This window comes from Balaenoptera ricei, chromosome X (genome assembly GCF_028023285.1).
Source record: "Balaenoptera ricei isolate mBalRic1 chromosome X, mBalRic1.hap2, whole genome shotgun sequence".
NCBI lineage: Eukaryota > Metazoa > Chordata > Mammalia > Artiodactyla > Balaenopteridae > Balaenoptera > Balaenoptera ricei.
Window position 1 is genome coordinate 14,987,109 of NC_082660.1, and position 14,710 is coordinate 15,001,818.

The 14,710-nt window shown below is 41.0% G+C and overlaps 1 protein-coding gene across 6 annotated transcripts in view; it reads right to left on the reverse strand.

The window, feature by feature from the left end:
• The window catches only part of RAI2 (retinoic acid induced 2), a 397,723-nt gene that overhangs the window by 176,225 nt on the left and 206,788 nt on the right, over window positions 1–14,710 (reverse strand). The gene's annotated exons all lie outside the window — the stretch shown is intronic.

Consider the following 14,710-nt stretch of genomic DNA (forward strand, 5'->3'; position numbering starts at 1 on the left):
AGGTGATACCTCATTGTAGTTTTGATTTGCATTTCTCTAAAAATTAGTGATGTTGAGCAGCTTTTCATGTGCTTCTTGGCCATCTATATGTCTTCTTTGGAGAAATGTCTATTTAGGTCTTCTGCCCATTTTTGGATTGGGCTGTTTGTTTTTTTAATATTGAGCTGCATGAGCTGTTCATATATTTTGGAGATTGTTTGTCCATTGATTCGTTTGCAAATATTTTCTCCCATTCTGAGGGCTGTCTTTTCGTCTTGTTCGTAGTTTCCTTTGCTGTGCAAATACTTTTAAGTTTCATTAGATCCTATTTGTTTATTTTTGTTTTTATTTCCATTACTCTAGGAGGTGGATCAAAAAACATCTTGCTGTGATTTATGTCAAAGAGTGTTCTTCCTATGTTTTCCTCTAAGAGCTTTATAGTGTCCGGTCTTACATTTAGGTCTCTAATCCATTTTGAGTTTATTTTTGTGGATGGTGTTAGGGAGTGTTCTAATTTCATTCTTTTACATGTAGCTGTCCAGTTTTCCCAGCATCACTTATTGAAGAGGCTGTCTTTTCTCCATTGTATATCCTTCCCTCCTTTGTCATAGATTAGTTGACCATAGGTGCGTGGGTTTATCTCTGGGCTTTCTATCCTGTTCCATTGATCTATATTTCTGTTTTTGTGCCAGTACCATATTGTCTTGATTACTGTAGCTTTGTAGTATAGTCTGAAGTCAGGGAGTCTGAGTCCTCCAGCTCCAATTTTTTCCCTCAAGACTGCTTTGGCTATTCGGGGTCTGTTGTGTCTCCATACAAATTTTAAGATTTTTTGTTCTAGTTCTGTAAAAAATGCCATTGGTAATTTGATAGGGATTCCTTTGAATCTGTAGATTGCTTTGAGTAGTATAGCTATTTTCACAATGTTGATTCTTCCAATCCAAGAACATGGTATATCTCTCCATCTGTTTGTATCACCTTTAATTTCTTTCATCAGTGTCTTATAGTTTTCTGCATACAGGTCTTTTGTCTCCCTAGGTAGGTTTATTCCTAGGTATTTTATTCTTTTTGTTGCAATGGTAAATGGGAGTGTTTCCTTAATTTCTCTTTCAGACTTTTCATCATTAGTGTATAGGAATGCAAGAGATTTCTGTGCATTAATTTTGTATCCTGCTACTTTACCAAATTCATTGATTAGCTCTAGTAGTTTTCTGGTGGCATCTTTAGGATTCTCTATGTGTAGTATCATGTCATCTGCAGACAGTGACAGTTTTACTTCTTCTTTTCCAATTTCTATTCCTTTTATTTCTTTTTCTTCTCTGATTGCCGTGGCTAGGACCTCCAAAACTATGTTGAATAACAGTGGTGAGAGTGGACATCCTTGTCTTGTTCCTGACCGTAGAGGAAATGCTTTCAGTTTTTCACCATTGAGAATGATGTTTGCTGTGGGTTTGTCATATATGGCCTTTATTATGTTGAGATAGGTTCCCTCTATGCCCACTTTCTGGAGAGTTTTTATCATAAATTGGTGTTGAATTTTGTCAGAAGGTTTTTGTGCATCTATTGAGATGATCATATGGCTTTTATTCTTCAATTTGTTAATATGGTGTATTGATTGATTTGCATATATTGAAGAATCCTTGCATCCCTGGGATAAATCCCACTTGATCATGGTGTATGATCCTTTTAATGTGTTGTTGGATTCTGTTTGCTAGTATTTTGTTGAGGATTTTTGCATCTATATTCATCAGTGATATTGGTCTGTAGTTTTCTTTTTTTGTAGTATCTTTGTCTGGTTTTGGTATCAGGGTGATGGTGGCCTCACAGAATGAGTTTGGGAGTGTTCCTTCCTCTGCAATTTTCTGGAAGAGTTTGAGAAGGATGGGTGTTAGCTCTTCTCTAAATGTTTGATAGAATTCACCTGTGAAGCCATCTGGTCCTGGACTTTTGTTTGTTGGAAGATTTTTAATCACAGTTTCAATTTCATTACTTGTGATTGGTCTGTTCATATTTTCTATTTCTTCCTGGTTCAGTCTTGGAAGGTTATACCTTTCTAAGAATTTGTCCATTTCTTCCAGGTTGTCCATTTTATTGGCATAGAGTTGTTTGTAGCAGTCTCTTAGGATTCTTTGTATTTCTGCGGTGTCTGTTGTAACTTCTCCTTTTTCATATCTAATTTTATTGATTTGAGTCCTCTCCTTCTTTTTCTTGATGAGTCTGGCTAATGGTTTATCAATTTTGTTTACCTTCTCAAAGAACCAGCTTTTAGTTTTATTGATCTCTACTATTGTTTTCTTTGTTTCTATTTCATTTATCTCTGCTCTGATCTTTATGATATCTTTCCTTCTACTAACTTTGGGTTTTGTTTGTTCTTCTTTTTCTAGTTCTTTTAGGTGTAAGGTTAGATTGTTTATTTGAGATGTTTGTTGTTTCTTGAGGTAGGTTGTATAGCTATAAACTTCCCTCTTAGAACTGCTTTTGCTGCATACCATAGATTTGGATCATTGTGTTTTCATTGTCTTTTGTCTCTAGGTATTTTTTGATTTCCTCTTTGATTTCTTCAGTGATCTCTTGGTTATTCAGTAATGCAGTGTTTAGCCTCCATGTGTTTGTATTTTTTACAGATCTTTTCCTGTAATTGATATCTAGTCTCATAGCGTTGTGGTTTGAAAAGATACTTGATAGGATTTCAATTTTCTTAAATTTACCAAGACTTGATTTGTGACCCCAGATATGATCTATCTGGAGAATGTTCCATGAGCACTTGAGAAGAAAGTGTATTCTGTTGTTTTTGGATGGAATGTCCTATAAATATCAATTAAATCTATCTTGCTTAATGTATCATTTAAAGCTTGTGTTTCCATATTTATTTTCATTTTGGATGATCTGTCCATTGGTGACAGTGGGGTGTTAAAGGCCCCTACTATGATTGTGTTACTGTGGATTTCCTCTTTTATGGCTGTTAGCAGGTGCGTTATGTATTGAGTTGCTCCTATGTTGGGCACATAAATATTTACAATTGTTATATCTTCTTCTTGGATTGATCCCTTGGTCATTATGTAGTGTCTTTCTTTGCCTCTTGTAATAGTCTTTATTTTAAAGTCTATTTTATCTGATATGAGTACTGCTGCTCCTGCTTTCTTTTGATTTCCATTTGCATGGAATATCTTTTCCCATCCCCTCACTTTCAGTCTGTATGTGTCTCTAGGTCTGAAGTGGGTCTCTTGTAGACAGCATATATATGGGTCTTGTTTTTGTATCCATTCAGCGAGCCTGTGTCTTTTGGTTGGAGCATTTAATCCATTCACGTTTAAGGTAATTATGGATATGTATGATCCTATGACCATTTTCTTAATTGTTTTGGGTTTTTTTTGTAGGTCCTTTTCTTCTCTTGTGTTTCCCACTTAGAGAAGTTCCTTTAGCATTTGTTGTAGGGCTGGTTTGGTGGTGCTGAATTCTCTTAGCTTTTGCTTGTCTGTAAAGCTTTTGATTTCTCTATCGAATCTGAATGAGATCCTTGCCAGGTAGAGTAATCTTGGTTGTAGGTTCTTCCCTTTCATCACTTTAAATATATCATGCCACTCCCTTCTGGCTTGTAGAGTTTCTGCTGAGAGATCAGCTGTTAACCTTATGGGAGTTCCCTTGTATGTTATTTGTCATTTCATCACTCCAGCCAAAGTCCCAGTTTTAGCTCTGAGTGGACCAATTTGGGTCTTGTGTTCATCCCTAAACCAATCACTGTGGCTTCAGGAATGAAACACTTTGATTTTCCAGGCTTCATACATGTGTCCTCCACCTTGATCTCAAGGGGGTAGAGCCAGCCCCAAACAAACTATATGGACTAAGACTGAGATGCTATTCCCAGTGGAAGAGAAAGTAGACTGGCAGGCACAAATCGCAAACTTCCACTAAAACTAGACATAAGATAGGGGTGCCCAGAAAGTCTAGAGCACCTTCCTTAAAAGGGTGGTAAATATGGAATCCCCATCTTACCTAAAGCTTTTTCTTCTATCACACACCACAAATCTCTTTCTAGCTCTAAGGCAGTGATTTTCAAAACTTTGAACCTCTTCCTCCAGCAAAAAATAAAACTTTTATTAAGAAGTAGTCTAGGGCTTCCCTGGTGGCGCAGTGGTTGAGAATCTGCCTGCTCATGCAGGGGACACGGGTTCGAGCCCTGGTCTGGGAAGATCCCACATGCCGCGGAGCACCTGGGCCCGTGAGCCACAATTACTGAGCCTGCGCGTCTGGAGCCTGTGCTCTGCAGCAAGAGAGGCCGCGATAGTGAGAGGCCCACGCACTGCGATGAAGAGTGGGCCCCACTTGCCGCAACTAGAGAAAGCCCTCGCACAGAAACGAAGACCCAACACAGCCATAAATAAATAAATAAATAAATAACAAAAGTGATTGTTTAAAAAAAAAAGTAGTCTATATATGAACTGAAACAAACGTTTCAACAAACCAATTTACTTTTTACTAACTGCAGTGTACTCTGATAGTTTCTATTCTATTGTATTCCATTCCATTCTATTCTAATTTATTCCATTATATTCCTTCCTTTCCACTCCATTCCATTTCATTCTGTTATTTTTATTAGTCAGGACAATGCTTGCTAGGCTCTGAAGCCCTAAATCTCAATGGCTTAACAAAATAAAAGTTTATTTCTTGCTCATGTCCTAGCCCAACGCAGATTAGGCAGCTCTACTTAGTGGCTTCCTTCCCTCTCCAGGGATCAAGGCTCTTTCCATATTATGATGCCACCATCTTTAACACAGGATTGTGGTAGAAAGGAGCGAGAGGGGGAGAGAGACAGAGACAGAGACACACACACACACACACACACACACACACAGAGTCATCCAGGGGATTTCATGGCTTATCTCACTTTTCTCTACACTCCACGGCCATAGTTACAAGGCTCCAACCTAACTGTAAGGGCCACAGAGAAACATAGTCTGAGCACCCAAGGAAGAGCAAGTGGGATTGATGAGCACCCAGACAGTATATGCCACACTCTTCTATTTTAGTTTGCTAAGAAAGAGGAAATGCTGGTTCTGTCTGACCCACTCCATGGGAGTCAGGACTCTGTAATGGTTGCAAAGACTTAATTGGAAAAACCTTGTCCTAGCAGCCTGCATTAATGTTTTTCCTCCTTGTGGACTAAACCTTTCTCACTTCTGCCTTTCTAGTCTCATTCCAAGCCACCTGACTTCTTCGTCCCTGATGAGGAGACCCTGACCACCTTTCCGACCACCTTCCTCCCCATCCCCACCTCCAAATCTGTCCCTGACTTTGCCTGAGAACCGTCTGCCTCACATCCCAGACTCCTTGAAGGAGTCTGTGGCTGCTGTAGCAGCCATGGCTCCTGTCCCCTGCCTCAAGCTGTCCTCCATCTCTCTCCACCCATCTGTCTACTTTCTTACCCTGGCCAGCCCTGGGACCTGTGGTGAGCAGGCTTTTCTTCCATTTCCTGTCCTGAGATAGTAAATGAGACCAGGTTCTGCGGGGCAGCTAATGGTCTCTGGAACTCTGGGGCTCTGCCTAGGTCAGGACTGAAGTAATTGAGCCAGCCAGGCATGTAATAAGATAGCTCTCCCTGCTCCCTCCCCCAGCGCCCCCCACTACTGCGGTGAGTGGCCATGGAATCTGATTCTAGCAGCATCTTTATCTCCGCAATAGGCCTCAGGGTTCATTATCTAAAAAGCATTGGCTGTTAGCAAAGTAGCAATTCCATTACCATAGAGGAGAGTTGTCCCTTTAAAACCAAGCATCGGGGTGGAGGCCAGGCTCTTGGGTTCCCCAATTATAAGGCTCTCTGGTTCTGGAAGAATTGCAGGCTTACTGCTGCTCAAGTTGAAAACAATTTTAGTCAATGTTTAAATGGTGCTTACTGTGTGCTAGACACGGTTCCAGGTGCTTTACAATATTAACTCAGTTAAGCCTCTCACAAATTCTACAGATGAGAAAACTGAAGCTCAGAGAGGGCAAGGATATGCCCAATGTCACACAGCTAAAAAAGAGTAGAGCCAAGATTCAACTTAGGCAACCTGTTTCCAGAAACTGCCTTCTCAACCACTAGGTTATACTCTTCCCATGAGAATGATTTTTATTTGTATATAATATTTATATGCTGCTTACAGTTCTTGAAATGCTTTCACATACTTTACTGACCCTCACAAGAACCCTGCGATCTAGACAGTATGATGAGAAGGAGGCTCCTACTTTACCATGGAGAAAATTGATATGCTTTAGAGCTAGCTTGAACCATCTTCCAAGGGCCAACTGTTAAATTTTCAGGAATTTTGGAAGCCCGTTATAAATGATGGTCATTATTTAAAATGAAATTATAGAAATTTACAATTAGATAAATTATATTCAAACAAAGGTAATAAATACTCAAAACTCATCACTTCCTAATCCATTTACGACATTTTACTCTTATCCTGGCACTTGAGCTTACCTGTATCTCTCCTACATGTGTAGGGGGGAAAGCACGTATCATAGGGTGCCACCCAGCAACTCTTCCCAACTCCACATCGAGTGACATCACAGTGGTAGCTTGAAGTCAGCCACAGTGGTAGTATTTACACTAGGGAAATCAGCAAATTCTATAAAGGAGTCCCTTCTCTGCCCTTCTTCCCCAAAGGGAGATGGTTGTTAAATATTTACCAGAGATGGGCTTCCCTGGTGGCGCAGTGGTTGAGAATCTGCCTGCCAAGGCAGGGGACACGGGTTCGAGCCCTGGTCTGGGAAGATCCCACATGCCACGGAGCAACTAGGCCCGTGAGCCACAACTGCTGAGCCTGTGCGTCTGGAGCCTGTGCTCCGCAACAAGAGAGGCCGCGATAGTGAGAGGCCCGCGCACTGCGATGCAGAGTGGCCCCCGCTCGCCGCAACTAGAGAAAGCCCTCGCACAGAAACGAAGACCCAACACAGCCAAAAATAAATAAATAGTAAAAAATAAATTAAAAAAAAATTTACCAGAGCATCCCTATTCCCATGAGTCTGACCATCTCTGCTCCATGAATGTCTCAGGTGTGTGCTTAATGTGACTTATTTTCCTGTCCTTCTCTGGAGATACTATTGTATCTCCAAGGCCTAACATGGTCTCCTTCCTCTCAAGTTCCTTATCAAGACCTCAGTCCAGTCTCCTGCGTATCTCTCTGCCCTTTCTCTTTTTGACTCCCACTTTCCAGAAGGACCTTCCCAAGCAGCCCACAGCTGCCCACACTTGGCCTGAGTCCTCTGATATCCAGCCAAACCCGTGGCCCTCATTCCTGCCAGGGCCAAGCTCTACGTTCATTACAACTTCCAGGCACAAACACCCACTCACCCTCCTGTTTTCCTTCTCAGGCGCTGGAGTCAGTGAGGCCCGAAAATGTTCCTGCCTGAAAATGTTCTCTCCCACGATCCGCCTGAGCCGGGCGGGCCAGGGATGGTTAGCTTCTCTGTGTGTGTTCCCTGGGAGCCCGCTGCAGATCAAAGAATGGTCCTTCCCTAGTCTTAATGCAGAACACCCCTAACCATGCCAAACGCTCCTGCTTGGCAGCCTGGGCCCTGACTTATGGGCATTCATGGGGGCAGGGATGTTAGTGAACCAACTGACACCTAATAAGCATGAAATATGCTTATGTATCTTCATTCTCTATGAAATGCAGTTAGATTTTTTTTTCAGTTAAGGATTCCCTTTCATTCACTAGTTCCTTTGCAGCCCCGTGGACTTGTGAGAATTCTAGAACATTATCATAATATATGAATATAGGTAGGGCTCATTACATGCCAGGCACTGTCATAACTGCTTGAATAATCCAAAGAGGTAGGTACGATTATGACCTCCATTTGAAAGATGAGAAAAATGAGGCACAGAGAGGTTAAGTGACTTGCCCAAGGTCACACAGCTTATAAAGGCAAAGCCAGTTCTTGAACCCAAGTGGTCTGGCTTGAAAGTATATGCTTTTAATGGCTATGCTGAAGTGATCTTAAATCTACCTGGTGGTTCTCCCTCTAGGCTTTGACAGCATTCTGTTTATACTGGGGTTAAGAACTTACCGCATTTTATTGTTATTATCTGTCTACAAGTTTGTCTACACCCACTCTGGTTCTTCACCTTAAACCCCTTGAGGAAAGGAATCATGTCTTACTTTTATTTTTGTCCAGGATTCAGGGCAGAGTCTAGTATGTGTTAAGTGCTCACCAAATGTTAGTTAAAATGAACGACGCTCCTTGCTTTCAAGATGAGGAAACTCATCACTCTCAACTGAGACCCAGAGATCTGATAAAGAAGATGACAGAGGCCAGGCAAGAACCCAGGTCACCTGGCCCCCAGTCTGGCACTTGTTCTGCCCTGCTTCTCTGTTCCTGTTAGCTTGGGGGGTTGGGGACCAGGTTATGGGGACCTACAGCAGGCTAGCACTGCCCACCCACCATATTGGAACACTGGTCCATGGCTCCTCCCAGAAAGAGTGTGCATGTCCCAAACCCACCCCCAGGACAGACAGAAAAGATGAATGACCATTGCTGTGCTGATCACTCCCTGCTGGCACAGGTGGACACAGCTAGCACTGGAAGCCAGCCTCCAGCATCATCTGATAAGATATACAGATGCCCAGAGGACCGAAGATTTAAGAATGAAATCCAGAGTCTCATCATTCACTTTATGTGCATCAGGACTATTCTAACCCAAATCTTGTCAAGGAAAAGGCAGAGATATCCCGCCACCACTACTAACACACACACACACACACACACACACACACACAAACACACACACACACTTTGTCAGAGTCTCCTAACACAGGCAGAGATTACCTGAATTTCATCCACCTTTTTTTTGAAGCTTTGGATTTCAACTGGCTGTTTTCATCCTTATCCTTAGGTGTAGAGAAAAAAACTTCAGTTTAAGCTAATTGCAAATAGCCAGAAAAAGAAAAGGGGGGCAGGTTCTGTGTTATTTTACAATGCATAAACAAATGACAAGTAAAAAAGATAATACCAGGGATTTCTAAAATTCCATTAACCTCTGGGATATCACAAGGTCTGTGTAATTCATAGGAACTATACAATGAAATGTTGATAGTGTCACTAAGGTCCTGGCAAAGCTTGAAGCACCTTTGACAGATCAAAGAAAAAATAAAACATTATTCCATTTAGGTGCAGTGTTATGGATAACTTGGCATTATAGTTCTTTGGAAATGATTAACTCCATGTGGTATTGATGGTAACAATCCATTTTCTGGCATAATGAATTAGGCATTCCTCCATTGTTCCGTAGCTTGGCTTCATTCTGGGTATATATATCAATGGTGACTTTTTTTTTATACCTTTCAGTTTCACACACACACAAAATAAAAACACGCCCCATAGGCTGCCAGAGAGAGAACACGAGCTCAAAGCTGATTTATTTGTATCACCCTGAGTAACCTATTTCCTACCTGAGACATGAAACCACATCAAGGGGGGAACCGTTTTTTATTTCTATGAACTGGGAGGGAAATTGCTACTCTTCAAGCTGGAAACTCTGAAACCTTTGCTGAAAAGTGTCCATTTTTATCTAACACTTTCTCCTTCTGAAAAGCCCTTGTTTTTAAGGAATAATTCTTCCAACAAAGACTCGCCCATCAGGCATCCCACTCATGATTAGTTAATCTGTGAAAATGAGAAACAACCTCTAAGTGGCCGATATACTTTAGCAGCAAGAGATAATCACAGCCATCCCCTAATTTCTGAAACTCATGATTGTCTTGTGACTCTGGGATTTTTAAACTGCAGGAACACCAATGGAAACGAGGTAAAAAGAAGAGTCAGCTAGTGTGATATCTTGATTAAATTCCGTTGTAGTGTCCCTGTGTTCGGTTTGTTTTGTTTTGTTTCGTTTGTTTGTTTTTTAATAAGGAGCTGCCTCTGAGAGCGCTAATCTGTCTTTAACATCATGGCATTTCCTTATAGTACGCTGAACCATCTCCGTGGCATTGAAAAGTGAAATATTTGCTTCAGAAATAAAAAAGATAGGCAATAAAATATAGCTGTAAACAAGCCTTCATGGCTTTATATTTCATAGATAAATACACAGTAAGTTCAAACTAGAATTGAATTCCTAAAGCAATACTCCACTAATCTGTATTCGGGGGCCTCAAGCGTATTATCTGTAATTTACAACCAATTTAAATGGCATTAACAGTCTTCCCCTTCTGGGAATTTAAATTTGCATCCTACCATTGAATTAAACAGTGACTGCATATTTTCTATAGGGGACGGAATGCTCGTTGATGTTGTTTTGAATAATGGAGCATCTATTCACGCACAGGGTGCAATGTGCTCCTTTGTCCTCAATGTAATTGAAGCAAAATGTGAGTTTAAAAGATTTCTCCCCTTAGCCAAAGGTTTGTTGATTGGTGTCTATTCTCATCTACTCAAAATTAAGAAAACAGTCATCTCTCACTGCACTGAAAAATCATTTACCCAAAACAGCCCTGAATGAAGGGAGGTCAAATTTTGCCTAATTTGATCTTTTCAAAGACAGAACAAGATGTCAGAGAATATTGCAGACTAACCTTAGGGGGAATTATATTGTGGAATAACTTACAATTCTTCTCTAGGACCAAGAGAATTAGAAGTGGAGGATAAGGGAAAAGGGAGAATACAGCCTGTTTCCAAAGTAAGAAACTTAAATAACCTTGCTCTCCCACGCTAAACTATACTGAAGCGGGAAGGGAGATTTCTTGCAAATCATAGAATCTGAAGCCTTAGGAATCCAGGGATGGCGAATTCATGTGGGGTGCTATCCGTTTCCCATAGTGTGCCCATGGCAGACGTCAGTAATCAATGATAGCCTTCTCTGCCATTGAGTGATGATGGAGCCTCATAAATCAAGTGCTCTGGGTAGCCGATAGCAGTTGATGTGAGTTGGCACTGTCTGCCATTTCAGTTAATCTACCTATCTCATTTAATAGATGGTTCTAAAAAGACGGAGTGCCCCTCCAAAGGTCTCAGAGCTGGCCATTGGCAGACCAGTAAGTGCTCAATAATTACTTTCTTTAACTGAATGAATGAATAAGAGAGATACAAACTGTTAAACCTTTATCATAATGGGAAAGAAGTTCCTTCTTTGGAGTAAATAATCCTCTGACCCAGCTGGACATAATTAGACAAGGTCCAAAATTTTAGCATCTGTTTACCAACGCTTTTATTCAGTGATAGAGAAAATCACATATATCAATAATATCAACAAGAACTAAGCATTTAAGAGAAGAAATGGTTTTCAAAGACTTTAAAGCCCTTTGGAAATATCTATTAATATATAACCGATATGCAATTGCAAATTATTATTCAACAAAGAGGTAACTGAAGAACTCACTCTGCTGAATTTGAAATAAGATCATATTGAAAAACTGAATAATTCAGACTTTTCAAGAATTGAAATGGGATTTTCTGTTTATTACTCTTTTTAGTATTCTAGTGTATTTCCCTTAAAGAAGTAAAAGACTAAGTGTTCCTGACACTTGTCTAGAGAGTATCAAAGTTCTGTGATATTAAATGTCAGCCCTTTTGCTTTACAATCTTTACATGTTCAGGATTTGAAATGACGAAAAATATAAAAGTTCAACTGTCCCACATTCTTAACCTAAGTATATCCCAGTGGTTCAGGCAGGGACACTTCTGCCCCCCAAGGGACATTTGGCAATGTCTAGAGACATTTTTGGCTGTCACATCTGGGGCTAGGGGGTGTTACTTACATCTATGGGTGGAGGCCAGGGATGCTGCTGAACATCCTACAGTGCACAGAACAGCCCCCAACAACGGAGAGTTATCCAGCCCAAAACGTCAATAGTGCCAAGGTGGAGAAACCCTGGTCTATCCCCTCTACCCAGGACTGTTCGTATCCATTCATCCACACGCTGAGTTTAGAATGTACTGATCTGTGGCAAGGAGAACATTTAACTGTAGGTACCAGAATATTTTATTTCTCTCTTTTTTCTTAAGATATCCAGTTTTCTTACGCTGAGGGAAAGGTAACAACGGAGGTTCCTCTTGTTTGCCTTCTCCTGGAGCCAAACTAAGGATTAGCTCAGGTAGCTCAATTCTGGGATTTTCAAGAGCACAGAGAAGGATTTCAGGAGCTCCCTAGGGTCCCAGATACACTCTGCTAATGTACTGCACATTAGTCTAATAAAGGCAGGCAGGGGCACGAACTGCCCACTACTGCATAAACCCGAGGATGGCTTCCCTTTGAAGGTTTATGACCAAGTTGTATAGACCAAAGAGTGGAATTTTGTTGTTGTTGTTCCTCTACTAATTCCAGTTCTGCTGCTAACTGGCTTTGTGATCTGGGAGATTGTAAGCACATTGCTGATATTTTCTGCTTCTCAACTCTTCTATCAGTTCTGTGGCACTCATTATGTTCTACTGGAAGATAAAGGGGGATAGTAAAAGCCAAGATGTTTCAAGTGCTATTCGGGGGGGTGGGTAGTGCTTCTAACTCTGTGTCCTGTTTACCCTGTAGCTCCATGGTTCCATGCTTGACACAAAATAAGTGCTTAATGAATAAGTATTGGCAATACTTTGGAAACTATTTGGCAGTATCTACTGAAGCTGAACTGTGACCTAGTAATTATACTCCAAGGTGTGTACCCAAAAGAAATGGGCGCATATGTCCTGCAAAGGACAAGCAGAAGATGGTTCATAGCAGCTTTATTAATAATAGCCAAAAAAATACAAAAAACTCAAGTGTTCATTGGTAGAAGAATGGATAAATAGTGTTCATACAGTGGAATGATATAGTTCAATAAAAAAGATTCAACTATTACACATACAGCTCTCAGCAGAGGGCCTGGTAGTAAGGGATGCTTAGTAATGATAACGACAGTAATAATGATAATGGTAATTATTGAGCATTCACCACATGCCAGGGGCTTTGAGGGGGTTACACATACTAATTCATTTCACCCTCAGAACAAACCTATGGGGTATTTTCTATTTCTATTACCATTTTACAGAAGAGGATAGTGAGGCACGGGGAGGTTAAGTAAAATTCGGTTGAGCTAATCTGAAATACAGGTACATCCTGACCTTTTTTTTTTTTTAAAAAAAGTACCATATATAAAGCAATACTGGGGAAATTAAAAAGCAATGGCCTGCCTTATATTTAGTATGGACATATCTCTTCTCCCCTGTATTTTAGTGCTTTTTTCTAGACCTTTCTGTCTGGTACCTTTTGGCCAATATTGTTTTTCAAAATCCAAAGCCCATGCAGATGCTGCTCTTGTGATTAAAGGCTACCATTTGAAGTGCTCAGTTAGTGGCAACCTGAGGAGGCATTATGCCTTTGATCTGCCTCGCCTGTCCAGCGTCAGGGCCATCTCTGGACTCCCGGAGAGCAGGCAGTCAATGGAAACCTGAGGGTGAAGTTTTGAGGCAGGTCAGGGGGAACTCGGGGACCTCAGCTTCCCTGCCTGGCCTGGCAGAGAATGAAGGCCACACCCCTCCGGGGGTGCGGAGCAGCAAAGGGGTGTTGGAAAGGGCCACTCCTCCCACCAGGCAGTTTGCAGATCTCCACAGTTAATATACCCACGCAGATCTCCACAGTTAATATACCCACGCTTTACAGTGGGTTCGTGGAAATCTCGTTCAGGCTGTAGTATGCTTTGTTGTGCCCCAAGAGTTTATCTGGTTTGGTGTGACAGTGTTGAGAAAATTGGAGTGGGGGAGAGTTACCCAAGTAATGAGCACTGAAGTTGTGTCTCAATTGTTCACATCAAATGCTTCTGCACATTATTTTGGACTCACAAAAATTTCTCCATTAAGAAAGGAAATAATAAATACAGCTGACAAGGGAAGACTCTTTCACTACCACCCTCCTTCCTTCATACTGGGAAAAGCTGCCATTGGTAATGTCAAATTCATCTGCAGGGTGTGTGTGTGTGTGTGTGTGTGTGTGTGTGTGAGAGAGAGAGAGAGAGAGAGAGAGAGAGAGAGAGAGAAAGAGAGAGAGGGAATATGCGTGGAGAGTTGAAATCACATCCTTGCCGGAAGTTTACTTATGATTTGCTCAAGGTTTATTCCTCAGCCCCATCCCTGAATCTCCATTGGCAGGGTTCTGAGAGGGCAGAGATGGGACTATTGAATCCCTTCATCTGCAGCTCATCTCAGCTCTCAAGGCAGCTGGTGTCTCCCCTCTATAGAGCTGGCACTCACGGATGTTGTTACTTGGGGAGCTGGGAGTTCTGCGAGGTGATAGTGTGAGACCTGCTTTCTTGGGGGCTATTCTGGACAGTGGTTGACAGTAGCTCAAAAATTCAGTAGGTTCAATGCTTTCAACTGGATTTAACTAGCTGTCTTTCATGGGGCCCAAAATAATAAATTGCCACCGCCCCCCAAATTTGTGAAGAATCAATTTGAGAACAGAAGACAGTGAGTTAGTCTTGGAATTCTTGGGACATTGAATAAAAATTCCCTTTCTTTAAGAAAGGCTTCTAGGACTTTTTTTAATTAAAAAATATTTTACATAAGTAAAATTAGTTATTTATTAATAGACTTTTAAAATTATACAAGTAATGGAAGGTCACTGTAAAACTTATAAATTAGAGAAGTAAAAAGAAATTACAACAACACTCAAAGAACCAAAATTTGGCATATAACCTTCCAGTTTCCCCAAATGTATATGTGTATGTTTCTACAATTATTTTTTATGGAATACAAACACACTTAGTATTAGTGATTTGTAACCTGCTTTTTT